General features: G+C 28.0%; 1 long non-coding RNA gene across 1 annotated transcript in view; it reads left to right on the top strand.

Annotated features, from left to right (window-relative positions):
• Positions 1–1230: 1230 nt before the first annotated feature.
• LOC147806206 (uncharacterized) overlaps positions 1231–19457 on the top strand; it is a 42345-nt gene continuing 24118 nt past the window's right edge. Inside the window, exon 1 of the long non-coding RNA XR_015435867.1 lies at positions 1231–1325. This is a non-coding gene — a long non-coding RNA (uncharacterized LOC147806206). The remainder of the gene's footprint in view (positions 1326–19457) is intronic.

The raw sequence follows: 19457 nt of genomic DNA, 5'->3' as shown, positions 1-19457 counted from the left end.
ACTGCGTTTCTTTTGATAGCAATAAAAAGAGTGGAATATGTACTTCATTTTTAACTCAAATATCACCATAAAAAATTCAAATAAATCATTTTTATTACTTTTAACGTTATGCAATCTTTAAATAGAATTTTTTTAAAATATGAAAACTACTTTGATTTTCAGAAAGAATAATATCATTATAAAACAGTTACATGACATTTTAAATATTATCTCGTGATTTGAAATAAAAAGCACTTTATAAATATTTCTTAACATTTCCCACACGTAAGTTTTAGTCAAGACGAATATTTAATGCTATTTTTTTGATAAAATAATCATTGATGACATTTATTACTTGAAGTTTCATAAAGGGCAGCATGACTTGCAGACTTTTCTTTTCATAATCATTATGGCAGTCTCATTTCGTTAAGAAAGCTCAAAATAAAAGACTTTAAAAAAATTGCAGAGTTAAACGCTTAAAGAAATGTCAGGAATTTATAGTTGTAATGCATAGGACGTTTTAAAAATACAATATGACCATTTTCTAGAAGCCCATCGTGTCGTACAGAATTGTCTCTTTTGATGAACACACCGCAATTCTTGGGATTGAAAAACACACTTAAAAGATTTTTTTATGTTTAGGTTTTCAGGTTATCTATTATGTCAAAAGTTTCGTCTAATAGTACTTAAAAAGCAGAAATTTGTTTGGTTTATAATTGTATGTAGTAATACTGCTTTTTATTCGTCCTAGAATTTTTGATTACAAGTGCACATTCTACACGAAAAACAAAATTCTGGTATAATTACCGTACTTTGGGAATCATGATATTTCTAGTAAAAATTAAAAAAAAAAACAAAAAAAAACATAATTATGGCTAATAAAATTAAAATATACGGCATTGAAAACAATTCATTTGGTAATTTTTCTGTTCATATGGCAATGGTTTACCGGAAATTTTGGTTTTCAAAATTACAGTTTCTTTTATCACACATTTAATAAAAAATACAAAACTGAATAGTAAACTTAACCGAATAAGCGTTCTGTTTTGCCTAGTTCTAAGGTATCATGATAAAGCTACCAAATTTTATCACGCTTTATAAAATCTTATTTAATTGTTAATTTTTTAAGCCAGATACAAGGTAAATTTTACCCAAACCGAATAGTTTTGACCATACCTTTTTCTCAATTTAGCTCCCTGTGATTTGGTCATACTATAGCAACGAGTCAAACTCCTTTTTGCCCATAAAAGGTACGCATGTTTTCAGGATATAAAAAAAATAACAGCCGGGCACTTCTCTTACTACGAAACGGACCCTGCAGTTTCAGAACAAACATGTTCACCCAGGTGCGTATATCTGTCGCTACCTCTGTTATTAACTAGTTGCGCATAAAACCCTTCAAAAGATACTTGGTCTCAAGTTCCAAAAATAGACAGAATTTCTATCCATTATTATTAAAACTATTTTTAATGCATTGGATAAATTTGTAACCTGTGTTACGTTGCAAGAGCTGGTTTTAAGGCATCGTGATAAAGTTACCAAATTTTATCCCCCACATTATAAAATCCTATTTAATTGTTAATTTTACCAACAAGGCACTTCGTAAAAATTACCGATGTGTTTGGTTTTCCCATGGAGTCAGATACAAGGTCAATTTTACCACAATCTGGTAGTTTTGACCATACCTAAAAAACTAAACTCAGTGGCACGACAGATAACCCATAGACGGTCAAGGCCTACAAATTTCAACATTTAATATATTGATTATGAACTTGTATCATATTTAGTTAGAGAATTTTTTTTTTAAAATTAGTTATGCAACAAGTTTGAAATAATTGGCGCTTTATGAAACATTTTTGTTAGTTATCAAACTTAACCACTTTTATTTTATTTTAAGACTATAGAAAAATATCTTTAGGTAAAATATTTTTTTTTTTACTTTTAGAGTGGCATCGCCACTTTAATAGAAATTTTAAGGGTGTAACAAAACTTAAAATATTACCAGCGAAACCTCTTCTTTTTGGATCTTTTATGTGTGGAAATCTCTTCACGTATTTTTGAGGAGCTTGTAAAGGGCTGTACGAATTACCAGTATGAAGAGCTAAATGAGATAAATATAAAAATAATGGCTGAAAAAAAGAATAAAAAGAGTCTCAATTACTTCTTTGAAAACTGTTTCATTTCACATAGGTAAAACTTAATTGCATTTCAAAATATGATATATACAATGGGATATATGCTCACTAACATATAATGGCAACAATCTATATTATATAAACCGAATCAAATACGTACTTGGCTATCAATTAAATTTCATAGTTAATATAATTTGATTTTCAATAATAATAATAATAAATTCGATTTCATAATTCTACATTTTAAGTAAAATTTTGTTAAATTATGTTTTGTTGAAAGTTAAAATTTTCCTTTAGTCACATTTTTTATTTCGTTACAATTATGCTTAACAATCTACTTACAACGTATAATAATTCACGGAAAAGAGAGAGTCGCTCTAATGAGATTCCTAAAGAACAATATCAGCGAAGAACAGGGAATCCTTTGAGTTGTTCGAATTCGGCCTGGCGTGAAAAAGGCTCCATGTGGTCAATTGGAGGGCCAAAACAATGAGGAAACTCTGACAACACGTCAAGAGAAAAAAAAATGTTTTTTAGCTATCTTTTGACGACCTTCATAACTGATTTTTAAGCCTGATGTAAAAAACATTCCAGATGCAAACTAACCACACAATCTAATCTTAGATTTAAAAAAAAAAGCTTTAAAACATTTTAAAACTTGTTTAGAATCAAAATTGTAAAGCTGAATTGAGAAAACACCACGAAAAAGAAAACATAAAGTATTTTTTTCTGTTACTTGATTATTGGTGTTTATCGCATAACGATTAATTTTATTATTTTTCAAATATTATTGTATAAAATTTAATTTAAATTTATACGGCACATTTTTTCGTATAATTTTGATATAATATATATTTGCAGAAATTTATACTCTAATAATCTCGATTTGAATTCGTTTAAGTAGCAGGCATATTTAGATTTATGAAGATCATCGTACTGATTTATTTTAGAAATTTTGCTACCGGGCTACTTCCGTTGTTTAATGGATTTTGGAAACTGTTGGTCTTTTTTGGGATACTCGTAATAGTATTTTTTTTTTTAAATACAATATGGAGGAATGAATAACTATTTACCTCAGACGTATTGTGATTTAGAATTTTAGATTTAGCTTTATCAGTAAATAATTTCGTAGCATATACCAGAGTATAATTCCCGGCATTCAGATTATTATCATGCAAATCTAATCCATGAGCCTTTTGCTGAAACTAGAAAGAAAAATCCTATCTAAATAAACACGTGAAAATATTTAAAGTTTAAACGAAAACATATAAATATTTAAAAGAAAATAATTTAGTTAGTAAATTTTTTTTAAAATGTAATTATAGGAATCACTTACAGAGCCTATATGTAAGGCATAACTAACAATGTAAGTGAATAATCAACAATAGTGTAAATAATAAGAAATATAAGTAAATCGTGATTCAGTCAGATAAATAATTTTCAAATTTTAAAAGCTCTTACGGAAATTAGACATTTTAAAAGAAATTTAAGTATTATTTTTTGAGAAAAAACTTCTAAAAAAATAAAGAAATGAAAAAGAGAGACAAAGAGGGAGGGGGGAGCAGCTAATTTTTTATCTAATTTTAATTTAATATTTGGCAATTTTTAATTCTAATTTTTGGCAATTTTTTCCTTGGCTTTGTTGAAACTTCGATTTTGATGAAGAATTGATCATCTAATGTCCAATAGTCCAATGATTAATCATCCACAGTCTAATGAACCATAATCCAATATAAAATTAGAATCAAACAATAAAACTGTTGCTTCATACGAAGTTTTTGCTATTTTATGGTTAAATAAAAATTTATGTGTAAAATAAAAAGAAAGTATTTTCAATTTTCAGCTTTTATTGGGACACCCATAACCTAAATTGAAGTTTTTTTAGTAATAAAACAGCTTACCTCTAGAGCCCAATGGGTAAAATAATCCTCTTTAGCAGTCCAGTATCCAAAGAAAGAATTAAACCCTCGGTTCATGGGGAGATAGTTTTTTTGAAAAAATCCTAAATGCCACTAGGAAATAAGCAATTTTAAATTATTTTATGACATACTTACTTTCCCAAATATAGATAGTTCCGATAAAAATACTTAGAATATAGCTTTAAAGATATAAAACAAAGTAATAAGATATAAAGATATGAAACAAAGTATAGTAGGTAGCAACGATAAATCTATAAGTCATGCTAAAATATGCATAACCTATTTCTCAACTTTTAAGAACTAAATTATCTTATTTAATCCTTTTCTCAGTAAATAAAAATCATTAATATAATCGGTAATTTTTTAATACCCAATTCTATTTTTAAAATAAAGGAGGAGTCTTTCACAGAAAACTCTTGGATATCATGCCAATTATGATGTATTAAAACTTAAACTCTTTTGCTCTGTTTTAAATAAAAATAAGTACTGAATTCAGAGCCCATTTACCTTTCCAACTCCATGTGTGGTGTACCCAAGATCTTGTAGATATTGAGGCAAAATTTTTTCCTTGAGACCCCAAGGAGAAAATGAGAGGATTACATTATGTTGAAGACCTTAAAGAAATTTAAAAAAAAACATTAATGGATAATATAAATGCAATTTTGTAACTAAAAGACAAGTCTATAACTTATACATAGGCTCTTCAAAACCGCAGATTTATAGATCGGACCATCCAATCACTTTTACAAATCCATCTTCTTCGCAGGAAATCATCGACTAGATGACATGTGCATGCGTGCTTTCATGCAATCTGTTTCTCTTGTATCCCTTGAGAGATTAACTTGGCTCCAAAACTTTATTCATACATCTCTTACCACTCATAGTACCTCTGCCATAGGCATAAAGAGATAGATCGTTGTTTAATACGATGTCCATCTTTACCATCAAAACTCCGTTGTCATAAAGCTAGAATTTTAAGACAATGAAGAACAGGCAGAGAATGCCAAAATCATGTGGTACATACTTTCGTATGGAAAGAACAAGTGTCTTTGCTATCGGCCCTTTAATAAAAGAGAGATTGACTTTTATTGTAACGGAAGTATGATGGTATGAGTATGCATCAGTTGGGATGGCTACATATATCCTTTCATACTTTTGAAAGACATTTAGTGATGTAGGTATAAGATCTTGGAGTCCAATGTTCACCTTTTCAAGGGTATAGTTTGCACTGGTTTCATATAAGTATGTATAGAACTTAACGATTATGGACGATTACGATTATTTTTTGGAATGTAAAAATATTCGTCTGAAAAATTGACTAGCTGGATCTGAATTTTAAAAAGCATGCGTGAGATACTTCAGAAAGGACGATTGTTACCTGCACCCTAGACAATGAACGAGAGCCTGAAAATAGCGTTATTGCACGAAAGGGACTAACTATCACAGAAACTGTAAAACTGTATTTTCGGCATAAAACCACTTGGTATGTCTCTATGATCTATAAGAGGGAACTAAACTCTATATTAACCTGATTTCTGTTTGATTATTTAACCACTGTTTCATGCTTTTTAAGTAGAAAGTGAGGTATGAATGATAATGTGTGTGTGTGTGTGTAATAACAGCTAAATGACAAGTTTTATCTATTTATGTTCATATTTCATTAAAATTTGTTCAGTAGCATTGGTGTAATCAACCAAGTCTAAAAATTTTCATAATTTTGAACATCGGTGTATGTTTGACTAGAGTTTAAAAATATTTTTATTATTCAATTTCAAAAGCAAGGAAAAAAATAATTAGTACAGAAACAGACAATAAAAAATTTTGAAGTAAAATTTGTAGGACTAATTTTAAAATACACATTAAAGATAAAAACAATACAAGAAGTGTACAAAAATTATATGTTTGAGTATTTCCATGTAAAAATCATAAGTCTGGTTTTGTGTCAACTTATGGATCTCTTATAGATTGAATTTCATAATAGTAAAAAATGTTTTCGTTAAGGTTTAACAAAGTTGAAATAAAAAATGGTTGGCAAAATAAGATACATTCTACTTTCGCATTAGACATGTCAGATTAAATATTTTATGGTAGACATTATACGGAACAACAAAACCTTTTTTATTCTCCACATATTCACCATTTTGTAAAATTTACATGATTATTATACGTTAAAGTATAAGAGTTGAAATTGTAAGCATACCAGTGGTGTAATATGAATTGACTGAATTATTTTAAATCTCGAAATATTTAAAATTCTACACATTTATGGGGCTCACTGCATCAGATTTGTGTTTGAATCGGAGATGGTAAGAATGGTCCCTAATTGTGTTCTTCAAAGCTCTTTGACTAAAGCAAATATAAAACGATAAACTAAGAGTCCCTTCAACTCGAAGCCAAGTTTTAATTTATTCTAATGTTGCAAGTTCCTGAAAAGAATTATCGGGATTTTTAAACGCACAAAAAAAAATTAAATATTTCAAAAAAATATTAAATTTTTTAAAAAATAATCAGTTTGGCGAGATTTTATTTCATAAAAATCAATGAATAATTCTCTATTTTGCGCAAGACTGAACAATGCAGCGTTTTAGTAACATTCCAATTATTAAAATAAAGGTCAATGCTTGATACTTTCTTGTGAATTTTTAAAAAGTATTTTTTTTACAAGAATGTAGTCAAAGGTACGTAAAAATGGATAAAAAAAAATCCAGTTAATAACATTGCTAATTTATTTGTAAAAAAGTAAGCAGTAAATTGGCACCAATATGCGTTTATTACTAAAATCATATAGATGTAAACAAATGTTCATGTATTATAAATACATTATATTATTTATTAATACATGTATTTTCTTGTTATTTCTGATAGAAATACAGTAAAACAATAACGATTTTTATTGTGACACAAAGCAACCATGCATTTGATGCACTTAGCCCGAAACAACCTTTGCAACCTGGAAGTTCCTGCAAAAATAAAACTTACCAGCTCAAAGTAATGTCAATTTTCCTCTTTCACACATGATTTATTGACTATTTTTATGAACGTGAGTCCGGAAATGCACACACTCAGGTTTTTGTATAAAATTAAGTGGAAATAGAATACAGACATTTGGCAACAATATGCATTTAAGCGATAAGTAAGCTGCCAATCGGTCAGAAGGAGCGACTGGTTTTGGTTATTGCAGTAACTAAAGTAAAATAAAATTTAAATTGCTCACCTAATCGAATAGGATATTTTCCTGTCATGAGACTTCCTCTGGATGGGGGGCATAGCTGCTGCGTGTAATAATTGTTTAAAATTACACCATCATTTGCAAGGGCATCAATATTTGGAGTAGGTAACTGTTTTGATCCATGAAAACTAACATCATTCCATCCCTAAATTATTATTGATAAATAATTCAAAAATAGATTTTTTACGATCCAAATAAATCATGAAGTATACGAACTTTAGGCAGCAAAGCTAACAAAAAGCATGGATAACCTAAAAAAGAAAGAAATGAAGGAAAAAAAGTAGCAAAATTGAGGAAGGAATGGATATAGAAAAGAAAGTGGTAAAATGGACGGAAGAAATGAAGGGAAATAAGGCTAAAAGAAAAGAAAAAAAAGGAACAAATACAATACGGAAACAAAGAAGAGCTAAGAGTAAGAACAAACAAATACAAACAAAATAATATAATGATAGAAATAAAAAGAAGGTGGATAAGTATGAATGTAGGAAGGGACAACGATACAAAGAAAATAGTAAGGACTGAAAAAAATAAAACAAATAAAAGTAGGGAATTGTTACAGTGGATTTTGTTTTAAAATGTACTTTAATTTCTATCGCTACTTGTAGTGTCACATTTTGTACTGTTTTTTTTTCAGTCCTTAAATTTTTTAATCTGCACTTAGACTTTTAGGATATTTTTTTTTGTTAAATATAACAGAATTTTATTAGTTTTTTTTAAAAAAGATTTTATGGATAATGGAAACTGCAATAATATAAAATATGTTAAAGTTTCAAGCAAATGAAATAAAAGTTAATCAGATCTTAATTATTTTGAAGAAGTCTAAGGGCAAAATCATCATAATTTGTTCCAGTGACAATGATAATCAGTGACAACCAAAGGAAAAAAAAGTAAAACTTCAGCATTTATTATTTCATGATTTTGGATTTTTTATGAACTCTTAAGAAATGAAGTCTTAGATCGAAATTGTGGGAATAAATTGAAATTGTTCAAAAATATTTTTCATTGTTGACGGATTAGACCCGTCAGAACCACATTTGTGCTTTCAGCTGTAGTTTTGCAATTTTTGAGCTTGCCGGTTTTAGATATCCCCAATGAGAATCTCCAATCTTACATTATCAACCATCTAAGTTTTACATATTTGTTTGCGTTATTACATAATTTATTTATAATTTATTTTATTTACGTATTGTAGGTAAAACTGAGTAAAAAACGTAAACATAAATGTATATGTTTTTGTTTACTCACGTAATTTTTTAAATTTGAATTTTCCTTTAGAAGAATGCCATTTTGAGAAAATTATAGCGGTGTTTTCAATTTGTTTATTATTATTATAAATATTTTTTTCCAAAAAGGTATTTTTGGATATTCAAAGAAAATTCCTGAAGTACCTATTTTTCTTCCTCGAAAGCACTACGGCATTGCACCGACGAAATATAATAAATAATGGATGCATGTATCATTAAATATTTCATTTGTAATTGTTAGTGATTTATGACTGATGAAAATTGAAATGTGAAAAGTCGTACAATTTAGGCCACTCTCCTTCTTTTTATATATATCATCTAATAATTTTATTCATTATTGCTATTCACTGAAATGTTAGTATAGTTTGTCTAAGCTAAGAACTTCTTCCCCCACAAAATCTGAAGCCGTCTGGTGCTATGGAAACAAGAATGGCTCATTTAAGGGAGGGTAGCTTCACTCTAAGATTAACACAATTAACCAAAGAGATCCCCTATCTCTCGCCGACTCTAGCCGAAACCACTCCAAAACAGTGACCCCGCAACCCTGCTTGAAATAGTCCTACCTCATTACCATGGTCACCGCCACAGGTCCAGACGAATGTTTGGAGGAGTTCTTATTTTAGATAAACTATATTAGACGTGCTGTTACGCTTTTTAAGCATAATTAAAAAAAGCGAGCTCGAGCAGAAGAAGAAGATGGTTTTGAAAATGTAACATTTAAAGTAAGCGTAGGAGACGAGCCGCCATGCCTGTTGTTTCTCAAAAGCTTAGTTATCGTTTTGTTTCTATTGAAACTTTTCTATTGCATGTCATTTATTTGATTATAATTTTCTCTCTTTTCATCAAGTTATTATTGATTGAAATTATTTTAAAGAGGAATTAATTTTAAAGATTTTAAAAATTGATTTAAATTTTTAAGATTTTACTCTAGAACACATTTCAAATTAGTTTATCTAATTAGTGACAGAAGGGAGCATGGTTTACACAGCGAACCATATAAGATTGCATGGCAATTTTCGTGAGTATTAGGGCGACAGCAAGCAGGGGGTGGATATAATATCATAGATGTATAATTGTTTTATGAAACAAAATAAAAGTAACACATACCTACCAAATCGTCAATAATAATAAATATAATGTGTGGCTGTGATCTTGAAAAGGTAACATCGGTAATAGAACAAATAAATATTAATGACATAATATGAGGCTTCATGGTATTTAATCTGAAAAATAAAAATAAAACTCATCTGGGCATTAGAACCTTAACATTCGAATATTTTAATTGATGTGCATAATTTTGATGATTGATTTGTTTATGTATGTATTCTTTAAATAAAGATATCGAGTATTTTTTGCCAGAGCTATTTTATGTCTCTTACAGAATCTATCTTGCTCAAATAAATAAATGAATAAATAAATAAAAAAAAGTTACTTTTGAAATCATAATACAAAAATTATGTAATTTATTATTATTTTTGAGGCTAAAAGCAAAAACGAAACTAAAAGTCTTAATACTATATACACCTGTATTATGCTATTGCCAAAGTTATTATTGCAAGTAACTGCGACAGTTTAATACCGTTCAAATACCGTGTGGGTATCTCGATCCTGATTGGTGGTTGAAACGTGGCATTTGTTTTCGTTAGCAACTGTTCTTTCCATTCTATTCCTAGTAAGCCAAGCCCGTTAAGTATCAATTCTCTTAAGTGACACGTTCAAATTATTTCTCAACGATTTCAATTCTTTCACAAGAGACTTAACAGAAAGACAACACGAATCCAAGTGGAACATATACAAACTAACTATGCATTGAAGTTGCCAGGTACTCATAGTAAAAATATATCACAGTTACAATAAAATACGCAAACAAATAATAAATCTAAGTAAGTAAAAGAAATAGACGAGATAGAATTATATTTCAATTAATTTTATGTGCGATACGGCACTGTATTCAATAAACTTTTCGTTAATTAACATTCTAACCTATGTAGAGAAACTTAGCTCAACTTTAATACACCATTTTGTTGATAAGGATTAACTGGTGTTGACGTCATGGGTCACATGTGTGGGTATGGAAGGTTTTCTTCTTCTTGAAATGCAAGTAGAGAATTATATTAAAGCTGCTTATATTTTGAAACGCCATTATATACAATGTTTTTTGATATGGAAGTTAATAAGTAACCGTCAATCTTCCATTAAGTAAAGATATCTCTTTTATAACGGATGGACAGCTATTTAAATAAATTTAATTTATAAATGTATTTTGTTAATTCTATTTAACATAATTATAGATTTTCTTTGACGAATCCCAATGATCTGCAATCGAAGATTCAACAATCCCTAAAAAGTGGTCATAAACAAAAATGCATTTCGTCAGGAATTTTTAAGAAGTTCAACTTTAACAAATCACTTAAATTTAACAATACCATTCGTAAAAATTCGAGTCTTCGTTAAACTATTTAGTTGAACTGAAATTTAACATTTAACACCCTCTAGAGCAGGGGTCGGCAACCTGTTTGTCCTTAAGGGCGCAATACTAAATTTGAAAATCACCGAGGGCGCATATTTTGCAGATAATCATGCACAATCCTAAACTCAGCTGACTACTTGCTGTATATCGCCGTTTGACAAGAGTTAAGTAAATCGCTCTGGCTATTAAACATTTACATTAGTCCAGCGAGGGCGGATTAAAAATCGATCGAGGGCGCCATGGCGCCCGCGGGCGCCGCGTTGCCTACCCCTGCTCTAGAGTTTTAAAAAATACTTTTATTTCTTACCTACAATGTAATCTGAAAAATAAAACATTTTAATTAGTAACATAAAAACTGCGAAAGTTTTTGTCAACGATTTGCAAATTAATTAAAAATATTCTCATGCTCACGAATTGTTTTACTACGGTGCCTGAAATAAATGTGAACCTGCATAAAACTGTTAAACAATACTGTGAAATGGGTGTAATATCCTTTTCAATATGTATCTCAATTTTTAAGTAGGTATTAATACGATAAAAAAAAAAGGTTGGTTGATCTGTTTTGTTTTCTGGGAAGTAGCTAAATTTCAGCCTAACTGAGAAAAGAAAAATTTGATTCCAACCTTTAAACTAATGTAAATAATAAATAATAAAGAAGGAAATATAAATAAGTTTTGTAAATTTTGTATGTTTACTCAAAAATGAAATTTTTTTATTTTCTTTAGAACAAAAAAAATATACTTTAGTAATGAATAGCTTTGGACAATAAACTATAATAATATCAAATCCCATTTTCAAATTAGTGCAATAGAACTTTTTTTTCTGGATAAACATAATTTTCGAATGAGCAATTGTTATAGAATGCTGTTATTTGATATAAATTTAGGAAAGTTTTTAAGTGTCCATGTAGAAATAATAGTAAGGTTAACTTCATTACGCATGGCTTCAAGCTTTTATAAAACTTATAAATAGACATAAATATAATGCTCACATGCGTGTATATATATATATATATATATATATATATATATATATATATATATATATATATATATATATATATATATATATATATATATATATATATATATATATATATATATATATATTATATATATATATATATATATATATATATATATATATATATATATATATATATATATATATATATATATATATATATATATATATATATATATATATATATATATATATATATATATATATATATATATATATATATATATATATATATATATATATATATATATATATATATATATATATATATATATATATATATATGGGTCATTCTCACGAAAACTGTCATTTTTTAGTTCATAAAATCCAGAAAAAGTAAAGTGAATAAAAAACTCTGAAACTTTTTATATTAATAGAAATATGTAATGGCATTATAAAGAAAGTATATATCCTATAAAATATACTTAATATTTAAATTAATTAATTTTTTAAATAATTAATTTATAATTAATTAATTTATAATAATTAATAATTAATTAATTAATTTAATAAATAAATAAATTATTTTAATAAATTAATTTATTAATTTTTAAATTTATTTTTCAAATTAATTAATAAGTAAATTAATTATTTTCACTATCTAAAAAGTGAGGGAATGACACTAATAGTGAGGGAATGATATTTTATTTTAATACATGTTTTTATCTAAGTTACATCTACCTAAAGTTTGAAAATAATAACATACTAAGTATATCTAAAATTTTTAATAATTTACTCTTATATATTTAATAGTTTTTACAGGTTTGGGAAATAAAATTGGCTGGCACGATTGAACAAAAAAAAATTTAATAATATACTCATCTTGAATCATTCCCTCACTTCAGCGTCATTCCCTCACTTTATACACTAGTGAGGGAATGACGAATTCAATAAAATTTAAAAATAACAGTTAGGCCTAATTAATTTCTGAAGTCAATCACATACAATTATATTCATACAAGAAAGCAACATATAATTATCCACTTTCTCGATGAAGTTGTATTTTATTTTACTCTAAAAAATGACATGAGGGAATGACAAATGTAAAAAATTTTACCTGGTTTGATTCATTCAAATTTATTCCACAGCAAGGCTTCTTTGAGTTGAAGATGGAAACATACTGCAATTTTGTTCTATGATGCCAGTTGTTAACTTCTGAAGTTTTTATTAAAATATTTTTATTCTAAGAAGATTGCAGGTGATAAGAACATTGTTGTGAGGGAATGACGCGAAACAATGGGGACAAAGTTTAAAATAGTGCTGTGTTAATATTTTTATCAGAAATTAAATTTAAAATTGATTTTCTGAATTCTATATTTTAGTATTCTGAAATAAAAAACACGAATTTGTAAAAAAAATTTTTTTATTTCAGTAACAATTTTTTTCTTTTTTTAAATCAGCAGTGGGGACAAGTGAGGGAATGACATATTGGTATATTTTAATTACCTAAAATAAATAAAAAATAAAAATTGATAATTTTATTTTTATTCTTTTGTTAGCTTGCATTCTGAAGCACACTTTCCCTGAATTTTTTTTTTCGTAAGCTGTAAAACAAACATAAAATATACTGGGGACATGAAAATGACTGTTTTTGAGAGAATGACACCCATATATATATATATATATATATATATATATATATATATATATATATATATATATATATATATATATATATATATATATATATATATATATATATATATATATATATATATATATATATATATATATATATATATATATATATATATATATATATATATATATATATATATATATATATATATATATATATATATATATATATATATATATATATATATATATATATATATATATATATATTAAAATCTAAAATCATGAACTATGTTGAATTCTATTTTTGCTCTAATTAACGTGCGGAACATACAAATTAAACATCGCGTTTTAAAATCTTAAAAAATACGGTTTAGGCCAATTTTTAAACTTCAATGAAGAAGTAAGCATTTAAATTTCATAAAAAGGATATTATAACAGCTCAATTTTGGATAATGTCATTCTGCCCTTATTCTTCGAAATTATTATTTTTAGGTGTTATTATAGGAGTGAAACTTGTAATTTATGTCCAAAGAACAATTTTTAACCTATACGACTTCAGTCGATAGAGTTAAATGTTATGCAGTAATGAGGGCTTATTTATGAATATTATAATTTTTGACTTGAGTCTATTACCGCATGAAACATTACTTCAGAGCTACTACTCATATCGACTTAATTTTATTAGATAGAAGGTAAAACAGTACATAAAAATCAAATTTCTCATTTATTTAACTAACAATGTTAGCTACTTAAATAGGTCTAAATACAAAACTACATTTTGTACACAATTTTATTTTTTGATTTTTGAAATATTATTCCTGTGAATTCCATTAAGTCTCATACAACTTAGCATAGAATTACTGGAAAAAATCTCTCACTTGTCTTGATAGCAATTCCAGATGAATGAATTAGTTCAAAACTGTATTTTTTAAAAAAATAAAATCTTACGAACGATTTGTTTTTTTGACTAGGGATCGGTTTCATTTGATCTATTTTAAAATATTACTTCGGGGAAAGTACCTATCTTGTGTAGATAGCAGCTTTTAAATTTCTGCTAATTTTCAGACACGGGCTTTAAATGTAAAGAGAAGCTAAAAGCATTGGGGTTTAGTTTCTCAGCCAGCTATGACCTCTGTCGGCAATTGTTACAAGTTTTGGAACTTGACAAAGGTAAAAACAAGTCCAGTTTAATAAACAAGAATACTTTTAATTATTTTCTTTAATTTATTTTTAAATTTTTTTGAGAATTTCAGCATTATTTTATAAAATTTTTCTTGAAAGAAAAACAAAAACTTATTTATTAATCAACTTTACCAGCAAAAACTAATTACAAAAGATACTAATACACACTTATTACATTTTAAAAACTTTACTTACATTAGTACTTCCCAAAGAAGGAAACTTTAAAATTATTCATGAAAAAGTCTATTTACTTAAAAATTAAAATAAATTAAATATAGAAAATTAAACTCTTACATTTCTTACTGAAGAATCTATTCGATCGCAATTTATGCATTTTACTCTTCAGATTTAAAAGAAACTAAAATTAATCTCAGTTCAATAAAAAATAATCAATAGAAAAAGGTTTGAAAAGAAAATATTTCTCGCATTTCTCTCTATTTAATTCTTTTTACTCTCTTTTTTTTTCACTTTTCGGAAAAAGAAATGTTTGTATTTCAGATTATGTTTGGCTTTTTAACATTTCAAAACGAACATCGAAAGATTTGGACTTACCGTTGTAAAAATAAGTGATTTCATTTTCTTTAGTTTTTGAGCCTTAGCGAAATTAGAGTTAAATTGTCAATACGCTTGTGTAAAATTTGACTGTTAGAAAACGTTAATACTGCGTAGGCATTCTTGATGAAACTTTAACTGGAATTGTTATGTAACATGGATTTAAAAAAATACCTTTAAACAATTCTAAACATTTATCATGGGATTTATAATTTTTGTACGTCTGAAGTAAATGATAATGAAATAAAATAAAATAAAATAAAATAAAAAGAGGAGTAAATTGCTTCATAAACACTGAAAAAATTAGATTTAATTAATAAAAGAACTTGTGTACTATAGAAAATTATATGAAACCATTTAGAGATCCTGTTTTTTTCATATTGTACCAAATTTTATTTCATTTTGGTGACACAATAGAAAATTAAAATATTTTTTTCTTCACAAATATATCTTACGAAATGTTATGTAATCAAAGAAAGAGTGTAGTGTACAAAAATATAAGCATGCAACGATCACAAAAACTAATATACAGGGTGTTTATAAAGTTCCGGACCCATTTTGATGTTTAATAACTCATAAAATAATAAAGATAGATTAAAATTAATGACATAAATGGTTAGATAAACTCAAAAAGTTTCATGACCCTTGTCAATGAACTTCCACGTGTGACCCCTTCGTCGCACAGAGAATATCAAGTCAATAGTCAATTTCACCCTAGGTAGCGGCAAGCATGTCGGCATCCACAGAGGCTATTGCGGCTGTAATTCTGGATTTTAGGTCATCAATGTTCGACAGGATCCTCCTGTAAACATTGTCCTTTATAAATCCCCAAAGAAAAAAGTCCAGTGGCATTATATCAGGTGATCTGGGTGGACAAGGAATTGGACCTCCTCGCCCAATCCATCTTCCTGGAAAATGGTCATTCAAAGAACTACGAACGATGATACCCCAATGAGGTGGTGCACCATCTTGTTGCAAAAAGATATGTGGCTAAAGCTCTTCTAGTTGTGGAAATACGAAGTTTTCCAACATGTCTAAGTATACGACTGGTGAGACTGTCTTTTCTGTAAAAAAGAAAGGACCAATGACTCGGTCGTGCATTAGTCCACACCACACATATATAAGCAGGCCGACGTTGTGTGTGATCGAGACTGAGTAGCAACAGCGCGAGGAGGTGGATAATGTCGCAGTCACAAGTAGCAAGTCAACTGTACAATGTGGACTTTCTACTGAAGCAGGCGTGCTCATCTCGAAGTGGGAGTTTCTGTCAAGGTAGTCATGTTCACATCACATCTGAAAGTCACCAATGTGGGGGCGGAGTTATCGAAAATGCCAACCTTCATCTATCAAAAGGTACCTCAACATAGAATCGAGTTAGCATGTCTTATATACTAGTGATTTAAAATTGTATTTTTGTAGTAGTAGACACATTAAAGGACAATGTTTACAGGAGGATCGTGTCGAACATTGATGATCTAAAAGCCAGAATTACAACCGCAATAGACTCTGTGGATGCCAGCATGCTTGCCGCTACCTGGCGTGAAATTGACTATTGACTTGATATTCTCTGTGCGACGAAGGGGGTACGCGTGGAAGTTCATTGACAAGGGTCATGAAACTTTTTGAGTTTATCTAACCATTTATGTTATTAATTTTAATAATATACGCTTCCTAAAATGTCACAAAATTCTTTTCCTTCTTCAGTATTCATATTTATATTATGTAAAATCTTCGGCAAGATTGCTATTATAAATAAGCAAATCACAAAAAAATTAACATTAAATAAAAACATTAACAATATTCGCTAGTGGTGAAATCAATCAACTTTGAGAAATTCCAACATTATCGTCTGCTTTTTTTATTTGATCTTATTGTGTCGATTTTTCAGTAATGCTTATGTTAGCCTGATTTTATATGACTAGTGCAATTCTATTTTTGAGATTATGGTTTTGAAATTGATCGAAGTTTTTCAGTTCATTTTAAAGTTTTAACTTAAGATAATATTTAAAAAAAATGGCTGTCTTAAATTACTTTTTACTTAGGTTAAAAATGTCTTAAACATTAAATATGGAATGACACACCAAAAAAAATTATTCTAGTGAATTAGAATTTTTTTTTTTTTTATGAGATATATGGTTTCTATTCCAGTGGTTAGCATTTGAGTTGAAATGTTTCTAAAAATGTAGCCAAAAATAAATGTTTATTTTGAAGAAGAAGTAACCTGAATCACGAAGATACAATAGACACTTAAAAAGCTCTTTCACAAATTTGGAATTTATGATTTAATAGTAATAATATGGTATGATTTGATAGACATAAATAGTTGCTATTCGCGTCAATCTTTAAAATGGTTCGATACATTCTGAAAATAAGTATGGTCATTAAATAATTGAATATGGAAAACTTTGCCTTTTATCTGGCTATACGGTAAACACCTAAACACAGGACAATTTTTATCGAAGAGCCTAGGTAAAATGGACATTAGACGTTTTAGTAAAATTAATAATAAAATATTGTTTTTATTACCGCACTGGTTGGTAGTAAATGTGGTTAAATTTGGTAAGTTTAACCAAAAGTTGGTAATTTTATCAGTATTTATATAATTTGAGATGACGCAAAAATGTTGAGTTTGATAACTTCTACTTTGTTTAGTAAACACTTGTTAACTTATGTTGCTCGCCTGCTAATTATTAATTTTTTCCTATGTATGTTATAAGTTAACATTCACTAAACATTTAAAACTTTAAAAAATGTGCATTTGTACATGAACAGTTCTCAAAAAAAAAAAAGAACACCCTGAATAACTTTTGATTTTATGTTAGGATCTTCAGGTTCTAGGACTCATTCTTAATAGTTCAAAGGGGTGATCTTAAATACGTCAATTATCTACTGTAGATGATATTTTAAGTTACGAATTCAGACGGAAAAAAAACGTACCTTCTCAGAATAAACATACCTTTCTTTTGACGGAATTCGGATTTTTAACCGCCGAAATATAGAGGGTAGTTGCAATCGGAGAAATATGGTCTCCATAGTTTGATCAAAACAGCGATTTAAAGTTTGAACCCCTTAATGTTTGTTTTATTTCTTGCGTATTTTGCTGAAACATTTTTTAGCGAATTAAAACTTTTTTGCACACAATTATAAAATTTGTTTAAGATGAAAAAAATAATGTTTTGTGAAATTTTTTAAAATTTTTTTAAATTTAATAGTAGTCGAAGCATTTTAAAGACTGTAATTTTGCATGGCAAAATAAAAAAAATAAACGAAATCAGTCGAATAGTTCCTGAGATGTAAATTTTTTAAGAAAGCTGTATTTTTAAAATTCGATTTCTCAGGAACTATTCGACCGATTTAATTAAACATGTTCATGAAAACAAAATACTGTGTGGACAATGTCTGTATTGTGTCATTCTTGGTATGAATTACGTGCGTTTAAGAAATTATGGAGTTGTTTTAAAAAGTCGCATATATAAAATTTGATTTCTCAGGAATTGTTCAATCGATTTTGTTTGAATTTTGTATTTTGTCATTTAAAATTACATTCTTTAAAATGATGTGAAAATTTATATACCTTTTTTTGACTATTTAAAAAAAAATAATAAAAATTAATAAATATTTACTAAAAGTTATATTTTGCATGGAAATATCTTTGAATAAACGAATGTTAAATTATGTGCAAAAAATTTTCAATTCGCTTAAAATTTTCTCGAGATATACTGAAATCCGTAAAAGGTAAAATCAAGATTGAAGTGTTCAAACTTTGGCCGCTCTCCTGACCATACTATAGGGACCATATTTTCCTGATTGTTCCGCCTATATTCCGGGGGTCAGAAATCCGAATCCTCCGAAAAAAAGACAGGTTAATTCAATGATAGTACGTTTTCATGTATGATTTCGTAACTTAAAATATCATGTGTACAATTTAATTAGCAAATTAGAGGTCACCCCTTCAAACCCTTACGATTGAATTATAGAATGTGAAGATCCGATTATTGGATCAAAAGTTATTCATGGTGGTCCGTTTATTACTTTATGCACTGCACAAATGCCTGGAAAAGGCTAAACTTAATCAATAGCATAAGTGTTACGCATCAGGGTGCTATCCTAACATAGTAAAATGGAAGCGTAGAGATAAGCGGA

Source organism: Parasteatoda tepidariorum, chromosome 8, assembly GCF_982258835.1.
Source record: "Parasteatoda tepidariorum strain Cologne lab strain chromosome 8, Ptep-v5.0, whole genome shotgun sequence".
In the NCBI taxonomy this organism is placed as follows: Eukaryota; Metazoa; Arthropoda; class Arachnida; order Araneae; family Theridiidae; genus Parasteatoda; species Parasteatoda tepidariorum.
This window is presented reverse-complemented; position numbering and strand designations above follow the sequence as displayed.